This window comes from Coregonus lavaretus (assembly GCF_964263955.1).
Source record: "Coregonus lavaretus genome assembly, chromosome: 37".
In the NCBI taxonomy this organism is placed as follows: Eukaryota; Metazoa; Chordata; class Actinopteri; order Salmoniformes; family Salmonidae; genus Coregonus; species Coregonus lavaretus.
Window position 1 is genome coordinate 34,135,257 of NC_140024.1, and position 22,067 is coordinate 34,157,323.

At 41.7% G+C, this 22,067-nt stretch overlaps 1 protein-coding gene across 1 annotated transcript in view; it reads right to left on the reverse strand.

Annotated features, from left to right (window-relative positions):
• LOC311111886 (ADP-ribosylation factor GTPase-activating protein 2-like) overlaps positions 1–22,067 on the reverse strand; it is a 183,237-nt gene that overhangs the window by 1,077 nt on the left and 160,093 nt on the right. The window lies entirely within an intron of this gene.

The window sequence follows — 22,067 nt, forward strand, 5'->3', positions numbered from 1 at the left end:
TTACCACTGATCCTGAGAGGAAAAAGAAGAAACCGCTATTATCACTGTTCTCTAGTATCACTGCTCTCTAGTATCACTGCTCTCTAGTATCACTGCTCTCTAGTATCACTGCTCTCTAGTATCACTGCTCTCTAGTATCACTGCTCTCTAGTATCACTGTTCTCTAGTATCACTGCTCTAGCTAGTATCACTGCTCTCTAGTATCACTGCTCTCTAGTATCACTGCTCTCTAGTATCACTGCTCTCTAGTATCACTGCTCTCTAGTATCACTGTTCTCTAGTATCACTGCTCTAGCTAGTATCACTGCTCTCTAGTATCACTGCTCTCTAGTATCACTGTTCTCTAGTATCACTGCTCTCTAGTATCACTGCTCTAGCTAGTATCACTGCTCTCTAGTATCACTGCTCTCTAGTATCACTGCTCTAGCTAGTATCACTGCTCTCTAGTATCACTGCTCTCTAGTATCACTGCTCTCTAGTATCACTGTTCTCTAGTATCACTGCTCTAGCTAGTATCACTGCTCTCTAGTATCACTGCTCTCTTGTATCACTGCTCTCTAGTATCACTGCTCTCTAGTATCACTGCTCTCTAGTATCACTGCTCTCTAGTATCACTGCTCTCTAGTATCACTGTTCTCTAGTATCACTGCTCTCTAGTATCACTGCTCTCTAGTATCACTGCTCTCTAGTATCACTGCTCTCTAGTATCACTGCTCTCTAGTATCACTGCTCTCTAGTATCACTGCTCTCTAGTATCACTGCTCTCTAGTATCACTGCTCTAGCTAGTATCACTGCTCTCTAGTATCACTGCTCTCTAGTATCACTGCTCTAGCTAGTATCACTGCTCTCTAGTATCACTGCTCTAGCTAGTATCACTGCTCTCTAGTATCACTGCTCTCTAGTATCACTGCTCTCTAGTATCACTGTTCTCTAGTATCACTGCTCTCTAGTATCACTGCTCTCTAGTATCACTGATCTCTAGTATCACTGCTCTCTAGTATCACTGCTCTAGCTAGTATCACTGCTCTCTAGTATCACTGCTCTCTAGTATTACTGCTCTCTAGTATCACTGCTCCCTAGTATCACTGCTCTAGCTAGTATCACTGCTCTCTAGTATCACTGTTCTCTAGTATCACTGCTCTCTAGTATCACTGCTCTCTAGTATCACTGCTCTCTAGTATCACTGCTCTAGCTAGTATCACTGCTCTCTAGTATCACTGTTCTCTAGTATCACTGTTCTCTAGCATCACTGCTCTCTAGTATCACTGCTCTCTAGTATCACTGCTCTAGCTAGTATCACTGTTCTCTAGTATCACTGCTCTCTAGTATCACTGCTCTCTAGTATCACTGCTCTAGCTAGTATCACTGTTCTCTAGTATCACTGCTCTAGCTAGTGCTATCTAGTATCACTGCTCTCTAGTATCACTGCTCTCTAGTATCACTGCTCTCTAGTATCACTGTTCTCTAGCTAGAATCACTGCTCTCTAGTATCACTGCTCTAGCTAGTATCACTGTTCTCTAGTATCACTGCTCTCTAGTATCACTGCTCTCTAGTATCACTGTTCTCTAGTATCACTGCTCTCTAGTATCACTGTTCTCTAGTATCACTGCTCTAGCTAGTATCACTGTTCTCTAGTATCACTGCTCTAGCTAGTATCACTGCTATCTAGTATCACTGCTCTCTAGTATCACTGCTCTCTAGTATCACTGCTCTCTAGTATCACTGTTCTCTAGCTAGAATCACTGCTCTCTAGTATCACTGCTCTAGCTAGTATCACTGTTCTCTAGTATCACTGCTCTCTAGTATCACTGCTCTCTAGTATCACTGTTCTCTGGTATCACTGCTCTCTAGTATCACTGTTCTCTAGTATCACTGCTCTAGCTAGTATCACTGCTCTCTAGTATCACTGCTCTCTAGTATCACTGCTCTCTAGTATCACTGCTCTCTAGTATCACTGCTCTCTAGTATCACTGCTCTCTAGTATCACTGCTCTCTAGTATCACTGCTCTCTAGTATCACTGCTCTCTAGTATCACTGCTCTCTAGTATCACTGCTCTCTAGTATCACTGTCTCTAGTATCACTGCTCTAGCTAGTATCACTGCTCTCTAGTATCACTGCTCTCTAGTATCACTGCTCTCTAGTATCACTGCTCTCTAGTATCTCTAGTATCACTGCTCTCTAGTATCACTGCTCTCTAGTATCACTGCTCTCTAGTATCACTGCTCTCTAGTATCACTGCTCTCTAGTATCACTGCTCTCTAGTATCACTGCTCTCTAGTATCACTGCTCTCTAGTATCACTGCTCTAGCTAGTATCACTGCTCTCTAGTATCACTGCTCTCTAGTATCACTGCTCTCTAGTATCACTGCTCTCTAGTATCACTGCTCTCTAGTATCACTGCTCTCTAGTATCACTGCTCTCTAGTATCACTGCTCTCTAGTATCACTGTTCTCTAGTATCACTGCTCTCTAGTATCACTGCTCTCTAGTATCACTGCTCTAGCTAGTATCACTGCTCTAGCTAGTATCACTGCTCTAGCTAGTATCACTGCTCTCTAGTATCACTGCTCTCTAGTATCACTGCTCTCTAGTATCACTGCTCTCTAGTATCACTGCTCTAGCTAGTATCACTGCTCTCTAGTATCACTGCTCTAGCTAGTATCACTGCTCTAGCTAGTATCACTGCTCTCTAGTATCACTGCTCTCTAGTATTATCACTGCTTTAGCTAGTATCACTGCTCTAGCTAGTATCACTGCTCTCTAGTATCACTGCTCTCTAGTATCACTGCTCTCTAGTATCACTGCTCTAGCTAGTATCACTACTCTCTAGTATCACTGCTCTCTAGTATCACTGCTCTAGCTAGTATCACTACTCTCTAGTATCACTGCTCTCTAGTATCACTGTTCTCTAGTATCACTGTCTCTAGCATCACTGCTCTCTATTATAACTGCTCTCTAGTATCACTGCTCTAGCTAGTATCACTGTTCTCTAGTATCACTGCTCTCTAGTATCACTGCTCTCTAGTATCACTGCTCTCTAGTATCACTGCTCTCTAGTATCACTGCTCTCTAGTATCACTGTTCTCTAGTATCACTGTTCTCTAGTATCACTGCTCTCTAGTATCACTGCTCTCTAGTATCACTGCTCTCTAGTATCTCTAGTATCACTGCTCTCTAGTATCACTGCTCTCTAGTATCACTGCTCTCTAGTATCACTGCTCTCTAGTATCACTGCTCTCTAGTATCTCTAGTATCACTGCTCTCTAGTATCACTGCTCTCTAGTATCACTGCTCTCTAGTATCACTGCTCTCTAGTATCACTGTTCTCTAGTATCACTGCTCTCTAGTATCACTGCTCTCTAGTATCACTGCTCTCTAGTATCACTGCTCTAGCTAGTATCACTGTTCTCTAGTATCACTGCTCTCTAGTATCACTGCTCTCTAGTATCACTGCTCTCTAGTATCACTGCTCTCTAGTATCACTGTTCTCTAGTATCACTGCTCTCTAGTATCACTGCTCTCTAGTATCACTGCTCTCTAGTATCTCTAGTATCACTGCTCTAGCTAGTATCACTGCTCTCTAGTATCACTGCTCTCTAGTATCACTGCTCTCTAGTATCACTGCTCTCTAGTATCTCTAGTATCACTGCTCTCTAGTATCACTGCTCTCTAGTATCACTGCTCTCTAGTATCACTGCTCTCTAGTATCACTGTTCTCTAGTATCACTGCTCTCTAGTATCACTGCTCTCTAGTATCACTGCTCTCTAGTATCACTGCTCTAGCTAGTATCACTGCTCTCTAGTATCACTGCTCTCTAGTATCACTGCTCTCTAGTATCACTGCTCTCTAGTATCACTGCTCTCTAGTATCACTGCTCTCTAGTATCACTGCTCTCTAGTATCACTGTTCTCTAGTATCACTGCTCTCTAGTATCACTGCTCTCTAGTATCACTGCTCTCTAGTATCACTGCTCTCTAGTATCACTGCTCTAGCTAGTATCACTGCTCTCTAGTATCACTGCTCTCTAGTATCACTGTTCTCTAGTATCACTGTTCTCTAGTATCACTGCTCTCTAGTATCACTGCTCTCTAGTATCACTGCTCTCTAGTATCACTGCTCTCTAGTATCACTGCTCTAGCTAGTATCACTGCTCTCTAGTATCACTGCTCTCTAGTATCACTGTTCTCTAGTATCACTGTTCTCTAGTATCACTGTTCTCTAGTATCACTGTTCTCTAGTATCACTGTTCTCTAGTATCACTGCTCTCTAGTATCACTGCTCTCTAGTATCACTGTTCTCTAGTATCACTGTTCTCTAGTATCACTGCTCTCTAGTATCACTGTTCTCTAGTATCACTGCTCTAGCTAGTATCACTGTTCTCTAGTATCACTGCTCTCTAGTATCACTGCTCTCTAGTATCACTGCTCTACTAGTATCACTGCTCTCTAGTATCACTGCTCTCTAGTATCACTGCTCTCTAGTATCACTGTTCTCTAGTATCACTGCTCTAGCTAGTATCACTGTTCTCTAGTATCACTGCTCTCTAGTATCACTGCTCTCTAGTATCACTGTTCTCTAGTATCACTGCTCTCTAGTATCACTGCTCTCTAGTATCACTGCTCTCTAGTATCACTGCTCTCTAGTATCACTGCTCTCTAGTATCACTGCTCTCTAGTATCACTGTTCTCTAGTATCACTGCTCTAGCTAGTATCACTGCTCTCTAGTATCACTGCTCTCTAGTATCACTGCTCTCTAGTATCACTGCTCTCTAGTATCACTGCTCTCTAGTATCACTGCTCTAGCTAGTATCACTGCTCTAGCTAGTATCACTGCTCTCTAGTATCACTGCTCTCTAGTATCACTGCTCTCTAGTATCACTGCTCTCTAGTATCACTGCTCTCTAGTATCACTGCTCTAGCTAGTATCACTGCTCTCTAGTATCACTGCTCTAGCTAGTATCACTGCTCTAGCTAGTATCACTACTCTCTAGTATCACTGCTCTCTAGTATCACTGCTTTAGCTAGTATCACTGCTCTAGCTAGTATCACTGCTCTCTAGTATCACTGCTCTCTAGTATCACTGCTCTCTAGTATCACTGCTCTAGCTAGTATCACTACTCTCTAGTATCACTGCTCTCTAGTATCACTGCTCTAGCTAGTATCACTACTCTCTAGTATCACTGCTCTCTAGTATCACTGCTCTCTAGTATCACTGCTCTCTAGTATCACTGTTCTCTAGTATCACTGTTCTCTAGTATCACTGTTCTCTAGTATCACTGCTCTCTAGTATCACTGCTCTCTAGTATCACTGCTCTCTAGTATCTCTAGTATCACTGCTCTAGCTAGTATCACTGCTCTCTAGTATCACTGCTCTCCAGTATCACTGCTCTCTAGTATCACTGCTCTCTAGTATCCCTAGTATCACTGCTCTCTAGTATCACTGCTCTCTAGTATTACTGCTCTCTAGTATCACTGCTCTCTAGTATCACTGTTCTCTAGTATCACTGCTCTCTAGTATCACTGCTCTCTAGTATCCCTAGTATCACTGCTCTCTAGTATCACTGCTCTCTAGTATTACTGCTCTCTAGTATCACTGCTCTCTAGTATCACTGCTCTCTAGTATCACTGCTTTCTAGTATCACTGCTCTAGCTAGTATCACTGTTCTCTAGTATCACTGCTCTCTTGTATCACTGTTCTCCAGTATCACTGCTCTCTTGTATCACTGTTCTCTAGTATCACTGCTCTCTAGTATCACTGTTCTCTAGTATCACTGCTCTCTTGTATCACTGCTCTCTAGTATCACTGTTCTCTAGTATCACTGCTCTCTAGTATCACTGCTCTCTAGTATCACTGCTTTCTAGTATCACTGCTCTAGCTAGTATCACTGTTCTCTAGTATCACTGCTCTCTTGTATCACTGTTCTCTAGTATCACTGCTCTCTAGTATCACTGCTCTCTAGTATCACTGTTCTCTAGTATCACTGCTCTCTAGTATCACTGCTCTCTAGTATCACTGCTTTCTAGTATCACTGCTCTAGCTAGTATCACTGTTCTCTAGTATCACTGCTCTCTAGTATCACTGCTCTCTAGTATCACTGTTCTCTAGTATCACTGCTCTCTAGTATCACTGCTCTCTAGTATCACTGCTCTCTAGTATCACTGCTCTCTAGTATCACTGCTCTCTAGTATCACTGCTCTCTAGTATCACTGTTCTCTAGTATCACTGTTCTCTAGTATCACTGTTCTCTAGTATCACTGCGCTCTAGTATCACTGTTCTCTAGTATCACTGCTCTCTAGTATCACTGCTCTAGCTAGTATCACTGTTCTCTAGTATCACTGCTCTCTAGTATCACTGCTCTCTAGTATCACTTCTCTAGCTAGTATCACTGTTCTCTAGTATCAATGCTCTCTAGTATCACTGCTCTCTAGTATCACTGTTCTCTAGTATCACTGCTCTAGCTAGTATCACTGCTCTCTAGTATCACTGCTCTCTAGTATCACTGCTCTCTAGTATCACTGCTCTCTAGTATCACTGCTCTCTAGTATCACTGTTCTAGCTAGTATCACTGCTCTCTAGTATCACTGCTCTCTAGTATCACTGCTCTCTAGTATCACTGCTCTCTAGTATCACTGCTCTCTAGTATCACTGCTCTCTAGTATCACTGTTCTAGCTAGTATCACTGCTCTCTAGTATCACTGTTCTCTAGTATCACTGCTCTCTAGTATCACTGCTCTCTAGTATCACTGCTCTCTAGTATCACTGCTCTCTAGTATCACTGCTCTCTAGTATCACTGTTCTCTAGTATCACTGTTCTCTAGTATCACTGCTCTCTAGTATCACTGTTCTCTAGTATCACTGTTCTCTAGTATCACTGTTCTCTAGTATCACTGCGCTCTAGTATCACTGTTCTCTAGTATCACTGTTCTCTAGTATCACTGCTCTAGCTAGTATCACTGTTCTCTAGTATCACTGCTCTAGCTAGTATCACTGTTCTCTAGTATCACTGCTCTCTAGTATCACTGCTCTAGCTAGTATCACTGTTCTCTAGTATCACTGCTCTAGCTAGTATCACTGCTCTCTAGTATCACTGCTCTCTAGTATCACTGCTCTCTAGTATCACTGTTCTCTAGTATCACTGCTCTCTAGTATCACTGCTCTCTAGTATCACTGCTCTCTAGTATCACTGCTCTAGCTAGTATCACTGTTCTCTAGTATCACTGCTCTCTGTATCACTGCTCTCTAGTATCACTGCTCTCTAGTATCACTGTTCTCTAGTATCACTGCTCTCTAGTATCACTGCTCTCTAGTATCACTGCTCTCTAGTATCACTGCTCTCTAGTATCACTGCTCTAGCTAGTATCACTGTTCTCTAGTATCACTGCTCTCTAGTATCACTGCTCTCTAGTATCACTGCTCTAGCTAGTATCACTGTTCTCTAGTATCACTGCTCTCTAGTATCACTGCTCTCTAGTATCACTTCTCTAGCTAGTATCACTGTTCTCTAGTATCACTGCTCTCTAGTATCACTGCTCTCTAGTATCACTGTTCTAGCTAGTATCACTACTCTCTAGTATCACTGTTCTCTAGTATCACTGCTCTAGCTAGTATCACTGCTCTCTAGTATCACTGCTCTCTAGTATCACTGCTCTAGCTAGTATCACTGCTCTCTAGTATCACTGCTCTCTAGTATCACTGTTCTCTAGTATCACTGTTCTCTAGTATCACTACTCTCTAGTATCACTGCTCTCTAGTATCACTGCTCTCTAGTATCACTGCTCTCTAGTATCACTGTTCTCTAGTATCACTGTTCTCTAGTATCACTGTTCTCTAGTATCACTGCGCTCTAGTATCACTGTTCTCTAGTATCACTGTTCTCTAGTATCACTGCTCTCTAGTATCACTGCTCTAGCTAGTATCACTGTTCTCTAGTATCACTGCTCTAGCTAGTATCACTGTTCTCTAGTATCACTGCTCTCTAGTATCACTGCTCTAGCTAGTATCACTGTTCTCTAGTATCACTGCTCTAGCTAGTATCACTGCTCTCTAGTATCACTGCTCTCTAGTATCATTGCTCTCTAGTATCACTGCTCTTGTGGTGTCGAGACAACGATGCTGATATGCTTTGTAGACAAGAAATCCGCGGACACTGTACTTGATTATAAAGGTTTATTATATCAAAGGTTCCAGCGTCAATTTACAGATTTCTGCAGAAATCCGGAGAACAACTAACCCAATCTAAAAATGATTATTCTCCCCGTCCTTTGTTGAAACATGGTATTTATCCTATGTAACATAAGATGGGTGTTTTTTGATAGACCAATCCCTAGCCTCCACATATCTCCAAATGTCCTCTATTCCAAGGAGCCCCTGTAGTAATGCTTTCCAGATGTTTCAGCAAAGCAGAGTAAATCTTCATCTATCACACCATTTTTAAACGTCAGCCAAAATTATAAACTGTTCAGATACTACATATTTCCCCCCTTCGAGACTAATTAAGTCTCGAAAACCAAAAGAATAGGATTATGACAAATAACAATTTTTCTTCTTGAGTAACTTTAGCAATAAAACCACATTTATGGAGAATAAACACATTTTTATGTAGACAAATTTTTGTGGAGTGTAAACAAATTGTTATGGAGTGTAAGCACATTTTTATGGAGTGTGAGAGCGAAAAACCTGTCTGGCAGCTTTCATTCCAAATATCCATCAATCAATCAAGACAGGAAAATTCTCTCATGGCCCCTCTGCCCCAGGCGACCACCTAAGTACTCCAGATCAATTTATAAATCTTTATCAATGCATTTTAAGCTATGATGCAATTGAATACACATAAAAACCTCAGAAAATAAAATACAATCAAAATTGTCCACATTCAGGCTGGTCGACCCATCGGACCCTCCTGTGGATTCCCTCTGTCCCTGCCTAGACCCAATATCCCTAAGCATCCACGAAAAAAACAAAAACATCTAAGGTCCCCACATGTACCCAACAACAGAAAACATCAATCTTCAAAAAATTTATACAGAAAGAATATGACACAAATTATGTATTACACATACAAATATGTCTATATATCATTGCAGACACTGGAATGTAGTCCACTACACTGCATCTCCTCAGCAGTGTCGACTTTCAATGCAACGTCGATGATGGAATCTGAACATTTCCACACCTTCCTTGTTCCACTTCCTCCAGTCCATTCATATTGTCCATGTTTGAGTATTTGAATCCCACTCTACACATCCCCATATACTTCTGGAAGAAAAGAAAACACCAACCAGTATCTTTTGCAAAACAACACATGCAAATTAAAACATCAATATCAAAAATAATATAAAAATGATATATAACTGATATATAAATGAATCACATTCCATTTCCCCCCTTTGATTCATAAGAAAACACTAAATATCACAATAATATGCAAAGAAATGTGAAAAATTATCGCACAGTCAGATATTCAACATTTCCTAGAGTTACTTCAACCCTAGTTTTCATAATTTTTTTCCTGACTTTTTTCCCCAATTTTTTCAAAATCCATTTCACTGATTTATCCACCAAACTCTTTCCCACTATTTGAGGATATTCGATCGGGAAGTCCCCACCTGCTTATGACTTCTTTACACAAGAACTTTGCAACCGACTGAGCATCTTTTCGCTTGGTTGGACAGGCCTCCGGCCATCGTGAAAATCTATCTACAACCACCAACATGTATCTTTTCCCATCAACTGGTTTTATCATATCAACAAAGTCAATAACCAATTCACGCATAGGACCTCTCGGTGTAGGAATGTAACCAGGAAGAACAGTCACACCCCTGCGAACATTATTTTTCAGACAGATTGTGCACCTGCCTATGACATAGTCAACCTGTTCAAGCAAATATGGTGCCCAAAAACCATACTCCTTTGTGATCTTTCTCCTAACCTCCCCCCTTGCAACATGAGCTAACCCATGTGCTTCCTGAATCATCAGACCTAATAGGTCTAGAGGCGCTACTATCAACCCCTCATGGTTTCTCCAAAGACCAGCAGCATCTTTGACAGCCCCTCGGTCTAGCCATAACTGTTTGTCGATCATAGAAGCAGCTTCCTGCATCAAAATCACATCCTTAAGCGTAATTTTTCCTCCAAGTCCACTCCATGAGTGACCAGAAAAACTTTTCCCAATTTGTCCGCTCCTGTGACGGCTTTTGCAGCTTCATCAGCAGCTTTGTTCCCTTGTGTGACTTTTGACACATCTGTTTTATGAGCTGCACACTTAGCTATCGCTATCTCTTTAGGCTTCATCATAGCGTGCAACAGTTTCATTATTTGCGCATGATGTTGTATCGGAGAACCATCCGTTTTCTTAAACCCTCGACCTTTCCATACTGCTCCAAACAAATGACATACACTATGTGCATATGCTGAATCAGTGTATATCGTCACTCGCTTTCCTTCTGCTAACAAACATGCTTCTGTTAGCCCCACAAGTTCAGCAAGTTGTGCAGACGCAGGCTGTGGTATTACTTCAGCCTTTTCAACAACAAATCCAGTTCCTTGGGCTTTAACTACTGCATAGCCAGCACACAATTTATCTCCCACACGATAACAAGACCCATCAGTCCAATACTCCAGTGTCACGATCGTCGAAAGGAGTGGACCAAGGCGCAGCGTGATATGCGTACATCTTCTTTAATAGAGTACTAGCAACACAATAACACAACAAAACAACAAACGATACGTGAAGTCCTCGGTTAACAAACAAACCTACACGGAACAAGATCCCACGAATCACAATACACAAAAGGCTGCCTAAGTATGGTTCCCAATCAGAGACAACAAGCAACAGCTGATTCTCGTTGCCTCTGATTGAGAACCACCCCAGCCAACATAGAACCACATAACCTAGAATATGAACATAGAAAACGAAACATAGACACTACACAACGAAACTAACACCCTGGCTCAACATACAAGAGTCCCCAGAGCCAGGGCGTGACATCCAGGTCTGCCTCACGTAATGGAAAGGCTTGCAAATCTGATCTAAGCCTCGAGTATTTCTCTGCTTCTTGGACACAATCATGTGGCTCACCATCCTCTGAAGTTGGCAAATTCTCGGCTGGATTCACCGTATCACACCTCACTAGGGTGACATCTTCCTGCTCTAAGAGCCTATGATAGTCTCTGAGCCTAGGCATAGTCAATGTATATTTCCCATAGTTCAGAAGATGGGTAAGAATTGTTACTGGGTAACCCATCGTAACAGATGATGCTTTGTCATACATTGAATATACTCCCACCATTGCTCTGTAGCACAGTGGTAGCCCTAGTTCTACTTCTGAATAGGCAGTAGAGTAGTAGGAAATAGGCTGAGGATTCGTCCCTGTGCCTGTCGGCTGACAAAGAACTGCACATGCATATCTACCTCCAGTAGAAGTAGACACATACAGTGGGGAAAAAAAGTATTTAGTCAGCCACCAATTGTGCAAGTTCTCCCACTTAAAAAGATGAGAGAGGCCTGTAATTTTCATCATAGGTACACGTCAACTATGACAGACAAAATGAGAAAAAAATTCCAGAAAATCACATTGTAGGATTTTTAATGAATTTATTTGCAAATTATGGTGGAAAATAAGTATTTGGTCAATAACAAAAGTTTCTCAATACTTTGTTATATACCCTTTGTTGGCAATGACACAGGTCAAACGTTTTCTGTAAGTCTTCACAAGGTTTTCACACACTGTTGCTGGTATATTGGCCCATTCCTCCATGCAGATCTCCTCTAGAGCAGTGATGTTTTGGGGCTGTCGCTGGGCAACACGGACTTTCAACTCCCTCCAAAGATGTTCTATGGGGTTGAGATCTGGAGACTGGCTAGGCCACTCCAGGACCTTGAAATGCTTCTTACGAAGCCCCTCCTTCTTTTCCCGGGCTGTGTGTTTGGGATCATTGTCATGCTGAAAGACCCAGCCACGTTACATCTTCAATGCCCTTGCTGATGGAAGGAGGTTTTCACTCAAAATCTCACAATACATGGCCCCATTCATTCTTTCCTTTACACGGATCAGTCGTCCTGGTCCCTTTGCAGAAAAACAGCCCCAAAGCATGATGTTTCCACCCCCATGCTTCACAGTAGGTATGGTGTTCTTTGGATGCAACTCAGCATTCTTTGTCCTCCAAACACGACGAGTTGAGTTTTTACCAAAAAGTTCTATTTTGGTTTCATCTGACCATATGACATTCTCCCAATCCTCTTCTGGATCATCCAAATGCACTCTAGCAAACTTCAGACGGGCCTGGACATGTACTGGCTTAAGCAGGGAGACACGTCTGGCACTTCAGGATTTGAGTCCCTGGCGGCGTAGTGTGTTACTGATGGTAGGCTTTGTTACTTTGGTCCCAGCTCTCTGCAGGTCATCCACTAGGTCCCCTCGTGTGGTTCTGGGATTTTTGCTCACCGTTCTTGTGATCATTTTGACCCCACGGGGTGAGATCTTGCGTGGAGCCCCAGATTGAGGGAGATTATCAGTGGTCTTGTATGTCTTCCATTTCCTAATAATTGCTCCCACAGTTGATTTCTTCAAACCAAGCTGCTTACCTATTGCAGATTCAGTCTTCCCAGCCTGTTGCAGGTCTACAATTTTGTTTCTGGTGTCCTTTGACAGCTCTTTGGTCTTGGCCATAGTGGAGTTTGGAGTGTGACTGTTTGAGGTTGTGGACAGGTGTCTTTTATACTGATAACAAGTTCAAACAGGTGCCATTAATACAGGTAACGAGTGGAGGACAGAGGAGCCTCTTAAATAACAAGTTACAGGTCTGTGAGAGCCAGAAATCTTGCTTATTTGTAGGTGACCAAATACTTATTTTCCACCATAATTTGCAAATAAATTCATAAAAAATCCTACAATGTGATTTTCTGGATTTTTGTTTCTAATTTTGTCAGTCATAGTTGACGTGTACCTATGATGAAAATTACAGGCCTCTCGCATCTTTTTAAGTGGGAGAACTTGCACAATTGGTGGCTGACTAAATACTTTTTTCCCCCACTGTATAGCAAAAAGTTCTTAGAGTAGTCTGGTAGTGTAAGTGCAGGTGCCTCTTGCAACCTCTGTTTGATTGTTTCAAATGCCACATGGCCTTCCTGTGTCCGGGAAAGATTGCTATGGAGTTGACCATTTCCAGTATCCTTAACCATAGCTCTCAAAGGTCCCGTCAAACTAGTATAGCTCTCAACCCAAGCTGAAGAATAACCAGCAATACCAAGAAATGTCATCATCTCTCTGACAGTTCTAGGCTTCGGAGCCTTACGAATAGCTTCCAATTGACTGTCCGAAATGCTTCTGTGTCCATGCATTATTTTCTGACCCAAATAAACAACCTTCTCCTGGCAATATTGCAACTTTTTCTGTGAAACCTTATGCCCCTTTTCTGCCAATACCTGTAGCAATTTAATTGTGCCTTTATGACACGTTTCCTCATTCTGTGAGCAGATAATTATATCATCCACGTACTGAATGACAGTGCTTTGCAATATCTGATCTATCCCTACCAAATCATCCTTCAGTACTTTATTGAAAATGTGCGGGCTATGCTTGTACCCCTGTGGCAAACGACTGTACTCATAGAACTGTCCCTTATTATGTGAACCCAAATAAACCCTGACTTTCTATACTAAGTGGAACACTAAAAAATGCACCACATAAGTCTAACACTGTGAAATGTGTCGCATCAGGAGGAATTTGGGCTAACAAGGTATGCGGGTCTGGCACTTCTGCTGGAAAATCAGTTACCACTTCATTCACTGCTCTCAAATCATGAACCATACGATAAGTCTCATCGGGTTTCTTCAAAGGCAACAAAGGTGTGTTACTCTGAGGATTTTTTGTTGTCCTCAACACACCTGCTTTCGAAAGTCCTTCAATTTGTGGTTCGATCCCTTGGATTGCTTCATCTTTCAATGGATACTGATTCTTCCAAGGAGGTCTGGCTCCTGGTCGAAGTTCAACTTTCACCGGTTGGGCTGATTTCACAAGTCCAATATCGGTACTGTGTTGAGACAACAAACATTCTGGAACTTGTTGCAACATCTCCTCTTTCATAGGGTCTGAATCCATCTTCGCACTGCAAATAGATTCATGTGTCATCCGTACAGCTTGTGGCTGTCCTTGTCCTTGAGCCGAAATCATGATTTTGAGAAATTGCTGATCTTCACTCCTCCAAATCGCCAAATTCTCTTTCATCGGTACAAAAACAGCTTTCTCTGCTTCTGTCATCATTTCTCCTATTTGCTTCTGCTCATAGCCTTCAGAAACCAACAAGGTCACATGTGGCACACTCTTCTCAATCTCAAATTCTTTATCCAGATAATCGTCTGTGTTTATCTTCATAGCTGCTCCTTGTGGTCCTAAAATTATGCAACATGAGCTGAGTTGAACTTTCTTTGGTTGATGACTCAACCATTCCTCTGAGTTCGATTGGGCAGCATTCTTGAAATACTTGAGCGTACAATGAAATGGATATTCTGGAAGCCTCGCACCTGGCATGTTTGCCACAATGAATTTCTCCCATATCTTAGCCTGCTTCAAAAAATCTGCACTGAGATTTCCAATCCAAAATACTGAAGAAGAATCCATCTCTGTCGTCATCAACAATTGGTAAACCTTTTCTTTTGGCACTTCTACCAGACAGCCGTCTGGCGTACATTTTATTGTACAATTCAATCTACACAATGCATCTCTTCCCAACAATGCAATAGGTGTATGTTCTGATACCAGTATGGGTATTGTAATTTTCTGATTATTATAGCAGAGCTCAATTGGTTCCGCAAGAGGAATCAGCTGTTTCACTCCCTCAAATCCGATTGTCCTAATTAGTTGATTGGACATGGGGAGATGTGTAGCATCTTTAGGCCGAACACAGGTGAAAGCAGCTCCGCTATCCGCCATCACTTCCAATGGTTGTTTGTTTACTTTCACCTCAATTGTTGGATCCTTTTTCGGTCCTGACGCTACCAGCTGACACCCCCCTTTCGGATCTTCTGGGCACCTCTAGAATCCTTGCTCCGGGCCCCTATAAGGGTTCACCGGTCCTCCAGATGATCTTGACTGGCCCCTGTATCTTACTCTGAAATTTCCTCTGGTGTTTCCTCCTAACCCATTACACTCACGGGCAAAGTGACCAACCTGTCCACAATTATAACACACTTCTGAAGATTGCTGGTATGTAAGATTTAAGTATGGCTTAAATCTTCCTCCTCTTCCTCTTCCTAAGCCTTCTCGTCCTCTTCCTCTCCAATTCTGTGTCTGTCCAGAAACTGGCTGTGGATATGAAACAACTGGTCCCACTAGTGGTGGCTGGTACAATTGCGGTTGGACCTGGTTCAGTTGAAGCTGTGGCAGTGATTGTTTATTTGGTGAACACTGATTCTGCATAACCAAAGCCTGTTTCTTCTCCTTCTTATTCTCCACCAGTTGTATTTGATTGAGTTTTCTGAGAGTTTCTTGGTCCTGTTCTTTCTGGTTGTGTTCCTTTTTCCAGTACAGATCCACTTGATGGGCTATATGATCTGTAAAGACACCTTTTGTCATGCTTCCAAGTCCAACCACCTCTGCCAGTTTGCTCCTTACTGGTGAGGGCAGTCCCATCTGCAGTTTAGCTTGCAAAATTGACTGCTCTATTTGACTCACATCTGGATCATTTCCGGTAATATTTCTCCACACATAGGCTCTCGGATTTTCTTGTTGTCCTAGTGGGTCAATCAGAATGTTGTCAGGATGCACATTTGTTGGAAACGTATCTTTCAGTGCTCTCCACAGCCGATTTCTACTTGCAGCTAACAATTCAGGATCATTCACCGCAGTCCCCACATATTGATGAAGTCCAGCTCTCTGAAAAATGTCTTCCATACCTGGAATCCCAAGGAGGTTAGCCAAAATTATCTTAATGTCTCCTATGGCAGACTGTGTTCCCACCGTAATTTCTTCCAACTTTGAAATCCAAGGATATGCTCCATCTTGAAGAGTAGGCAGCTTCTCAAGTATATCTGACATATCGGTATTCTGCAAAGGCTTATACTCCAGGTTCTGTCCTCGAATTATCACTGGCATCATCTTCTTACTTGTGTTCCGTTTTCTTGGTCTCAATATGTATTTCCTCTCCAATTTTTGAGATTCTTTTTTCAGCAGTTTCTCCTTCTGTATCTTCAGCTTCTTGAGTTGTTCTTCCAGTTCTCTTACTTCTTCTAAATTATTCGCCTTATCCAAGCATGATATGCATCGGTCTATATCTCTTTCTATTTCTTCTGTGCTAGTCATTGTAGAATAAAATCCTCTTGAACATGAAGCACCTTTAATCTCCAAATCTTTATCGCTGTCTTCATCTTGACTTTCATCAGAGCTCGGATCTCTTGTATCCTTCTCCTTCCAACTTCCATCAACCCTTCTTTCCGCTCTGGCCAACCTCTGTCTGATCACAGGGTCATATCCACCCATGATCTCTTCTGAATCACTCTGATCATCATCATCATCATCTTCAAATTCCATCCTCCTGAACCTCATTCTACCCTTAGTTTCCAGACATGTCGTTTTCTTCTTACTTTTGGAGTTTGGATTCATCTTTATGGTCGTTTCTGCTTGTCCTCTCTCTATTATTCGTTCATCTTCATCTCTGATGCAATAATCACCCTCCTGAATGATCATTGGAGGATAGACGTCCTTAAACTCTACTTAAACTCTACCGTAAGGTGGGGGCCTCTTTGCTGAATCCGTATGTGAGTATTGACTTCTGCCATTAGTTTTTCTGTTACCTTCGCCTCTTTTGCCATTTTCTCTATACCTCTGTCTCTTTTATTTTTTGTATCTTTTATCAGTTTTTGTCCCTCATTTTCAAACAACTTAAGAACACTCTTTTCTTTACGTTGTTCCCCTTTTTACCCCTTCTTTTGATCTGCCTTATAAGTCGACACAAGCACTTTCATTATCTTGATGACGTCTGGGTAAAGAGTCCCTTCCACTGGCCATGGTTGTTCAATGTCAGGCCAACGTTTATTCCATTTTCCAGATAACCTTGCAATACCATTAACTAGAGGATTACTATTTTGTACTACATCAACAGGAGTAATTACTTTCATAGTTTTGATGTCCTTTTTCCCCATTGTAACCACTCTTTTATATTCCTTTATTGTGAATTATTTTATTATTATTATTATTTTAAATAATAAATTTGTATACCCCAAAAACTTTTAGCTGTTGTTTATCAATCCCTCCTATTTATTTTTATATTTTTAATTTTAATTTAAAAATAATTAATTAATATATTTATTTATCAATATATTTATTTATTTTTTATTTATTTATTAATTTATGTATTTATTTATTTTAATTTAATTTAATTTAATTTAATTTAACCAAATTATTGATTAGTGGCAATCTTACCACATCCGATCAGGAAAAGTAAAGGAAACTAGTCAACTTCAGAGCAATCCAAAAAAGAAAAACCTTTAATCCAGCAACACTACAGCACCCACAAACCAATTACTTAATAAGCACCCAATTACCTTAATTTTACAGAATAATGTCAGTGCTGGATTTCCAACACAACTCTAATCAAAACAACCCATACACAAAAAAAAAACTAATGTGCAATTCTCAATTACATCCATTGATCAGTCTGTTGCCAAGTCCCTGTAAAATTGTCACAACATGACACAATGTATCTATTATATCCTGTAAGGGAAAGTAAGTTTGTGGATAGAACAGTACTGGCCTTAATTGGACTGGATCCGGGGAAGCACACGCTGTCGCGTGACGCACTGGTCAGCACCTCCTCTCTCTCTGTCTCCTCCTTCTCGTTTCTCACATCACAGAAGAACAAAAGAAACAGACAAGAATTTAGTCTTTTATGCACTCACTGGGTTATTTCAACCATACAATACCCTTTTAGACATACCTATGTTCACATTCGCGCTAAGAAATAAGCAAACAGCTTAACTCAGGAATATTATAAATAGCGCAATAACATTTTATTTTATTTATTTCTTTAATTATTTTTTATTTTTAATCCGTCAACATATCTTCTCATTTATAAATTCAATGTATCTCAATCAAATAGTTTGATAGGTAAGCAACAGCCACTTATCAAACAGAACGTGTCACAGCAGCTCAGTGCAGGCAGGGGAGTGGCACACTTGCTCCGCTCAACTCTAAATTCCTAAAATCCCACACATGCGCAGCTCATTCACCAGTGCGATTTCATGGTGAGAGGAGCTCCCGCAAGCAACTTTCTCCAAACAGCAGACAGTAGACAGACCAGCTGTCCCTCCGTTTTTTCCAACACAGACAAACAGTAACACTGAACAAAACGCACAAACCAACACAAAACATAGAACACAAATCCTACTTAGAAGTTTCTTATCTTCACTTATTCTAATCTGCAGATTTATAGTTATTTTCTTATTCATTACAAATCATCTCTATGCAATCCTAACTCCTCCTTAGGGGCTCATATTTTTTTTCAAACAATTATGGAAACGTTCTCTCAAATGGAGACTCATAAGGTTTTAACCGTAAGTCCTCCCGGGGGGCTCATATATTTTTAACAATTATGGAAACGTTCTCTCAAATGGAGACTCATAAGGTTTTAACTGTAAATCCTCCCGAGGGGCTCATAGTTTTTAACAATTCTGGAAACGTTCTCTCAAATGGAGACTCATAAGGTTTTAACCTTAACTAACATATTTCCTTACAAAAAACTAAAACCCCTGTTCTCAACCAAAACATATATATGTATATATCTCTAACATAAATGTTATCATAGCATGAGTCGACACAGCTGGAACACAGCAGAGACCTCCCCATGTACACACACGCATAGGCTCTCTTTCACACACACACACACATATTCAAACAAGAATGCATCCGTTCATACAATACTCTAAAGCATGCTTACGTCGCTCCTTTTTTCCTTTATATTCCTTCCTAAATTTCTGCTACCTTGAGTTGCAGATATTCAATGAGAGGCTACATCGAACATATACTTCGTCAACTATATTCCGAGAGGTAACATACAATTGAATGTATATTCCACAATCTCCAGTTCCCAGAACTGACCCGAAAGTCAACCTAGTGACTTTCCTAGAATTTACGGCCCATCTTAATGATCGCCTCGTTTGAGGGCTTCCTTAAATCAGCGACATCCTAATAGTATACTTTTTTCCTTATTTCCTGGCCTTATTCCTTCATTCTATTCCTGGACACTCCTTTAAATTTATTCAAGCCAAATATCCCTGTGCCCAGTGTTATCAATTCCTATAGACACTCCCCCCTGTTTGCGTTGTTTTCAACGCAAACAAATTTAGAAATTTAGAACGGATTGTCATCACACAGCAAATAACAGCAAAGCGCACACACAAGTCCTTTGACGGTACATCCCCTCAACGCACACACACAGCACACGAACCGACCAGCGCCCAAAGTTGTGAGAAAGCTCACCTAATCTGCCGGCCTCTTGAGCGGGAGTCACTTCGTAGCCCATGAATGGAACGCTGAAGAGACGCAACACGTCCCAAAAATCCTCGTCGCCATTTAAAGTGGTGTCGAGACAACGATGCTGATATGCTGCGTAGACAAGAAATCCGCGGACACTGTACTTGATTATAAAGGTTTATTATATCAAAGGTTCCAGCGTCAATTTACAGATTTCTGCAGAAATCCGGAGAACAACTAACCCAATCTAAAAATGATTATTCTCCCCGTCCTTTGTTGAAACATGCTATTTATCCTATGTAACATAAGATGGGTGGTTTTTGATAGACCAATCCCTGGCCTCCACATATCTCCAAATGTCCTCTATTCCAAGGAGCCCCTGTAGTAATGCTTTCCAGATGTTTCAGCAAAGCAGAGTAAAGTTCATCTATCACACCATTTTTAAACGTCCGCCAAAATTATAAACTGTTCAGATACTACACTCTCTAGTATCACTGCTCTCTAGTATTACTGCTCTCTAGTATCACTGTTCTCTAGTATCACTGCTCTAGCTAGTATCACTGCTCTCTAGTATTACTGCTCTCTAGTATCACTGTTCTCTAGTATCACTGCTCTCTAGTATCACTGCTCTCTAGTATCACTGCTCTCTAGTATCACTGATCTCTAGTATCACTGTTCTCTAGTATCACTGCTCTCTAGTATCACTGATCTCTAGTATCACTGCTCTCTAGTATAACTGTTCTCTAGTATCACTGCTCTCTAGTATCACTGCTCTCTAGTATCACTGCTCTCTAGTATCACTGCTCTCTAGTATCACTGCTCTAGCTAGTATCACTGCTCTCTAGTATCACTGCTCTTTAGTATCACTGCTTTCTAGTATCACTGCTCTCTAGTATCACTGCTCTCTAGTATCACTGCTCTAGCTAGTATCACTGCTCTCTAGTATCACTGCTCTCTAGTATCACTGCTCTCTAGTATCACTGCTCTCTAGTATCACTGCTCTCTAGTATCACTGCTCTAGCTAGTATCACTGCTCTCTAGTATCACTGTTCTCTAGTATCACTGCTCTAGCTAGTATCACTGCTCTCTAGTATTACTGCTCTCTAGTATCACTGTTCTCTAGTATCACTGCTCTCTAGTATCACTGCTCTCTAGTATCACTGCTCTCTAGTATCACTGCTCTCTAGTATCACTGCTCTCTAGTATCACTGCTCTCTAGTATCACTGCTCTCTAGTATCACTGCTCTCTAGTATCACTGTTCTCTAGTATCACTGCTCTCTAGTATCACTGCTCTCTAGTATCACTGCTCTCTAGTATCACTGCTCTCTAGTATCACTGCTCTCTAGTATCACTGCTCTCTAGTATCACTGTTCTCTAGTATCACTGCTCTCTAGTATCACTGCTCTCTAGTATCACTGCTCTCTAGTATCACTGCTCTCTAGTATCACTGCTCTAGCTAGTATCACTGCTCTCTAGTATCACTGCTCTTTAGTATCACTGCTCTCTAGTATCACTGCTCTCTAGTATCACTGCTCTCTAGTATCACTGCTCTCTAGTATCACTGCTCTAGCTAGTATCACTGCTCTCTAGTATCACTGCTCTCTAGTATCACTGCTCTCTAGTATCACTGCTCTCTAGTATCACTGCTCTCTAGTATCACTGCTCTAGCTAGTATCACTGCTCTCTAGTATCACTGTTCTCTAGTATCACTGCTCTGTAGTATCACTGCTCTCTAGTGTCACTGCTCTCTAGTATCACTTCTCTAGCTAGTATCACTGCTCTCTAGTATCACTGTTCTCTAGTATCCAAGATGGCGTAGCAGTGCGGTCGTGTTCTCTGTTGTGTGTCCGGGTAAATAGCCACCTTTATCTAGAATCACCAGTTGAAACTAGCTGGCCAGCTAACTAGCTACTTGCTATTAGCCACCGTTAGCGGTTTTCACCCAGAACATCGGATTTTCTGCCGGAATAACTGAATCACTGGACCTTAACACCGGATCGCAACTAGCTAGCCGCAACCGAATGGATGTTGTTGTAGGCTAATAACCACTGCCCCCGAAGCAAGCACCAGTTATTCTTGAGCTAGCCTCGAGCCAGGCCCATATCCCGGCTATCTACCTCTTTGTCTACCGGATTGGAGTAGCCAGCTAACTAGCTCCTTGCTATTAGCCACCGTTAGCGGTTTTTCACCATTGTCCGTGGCCTGCACTACCTACCAGCCAGCTCTAGCTTGGACTATTATCGGCCAGTCTGCACTGTCTGCACAGCGCGTTATCGACCCAGAACATATTGGATTTTCTGCCGGAATCACTAAATCACTGGACCTTTAACACCGGATCATCGCAACTAGCTAGCTGCAACCAAATGGATGTTTTTGTTGGCTAATCAGCCTTGAGCTAGCCTCGAGTCAGGCACATCTCCCGGCTATCTACCTCTCTGTCAACCGGACGGGGCCTCCTAGAGTCGACACGGAGCCCCGTCGATCCATCACGACTGGTCTGCCGACGTAATCGTCTGTGGTTTCAACAGGCTTCCTGTTGCCTCAAATAGCTCCTTTGTTCCACTCCCCATACACGCCGAGACCGGCTTAATCGGT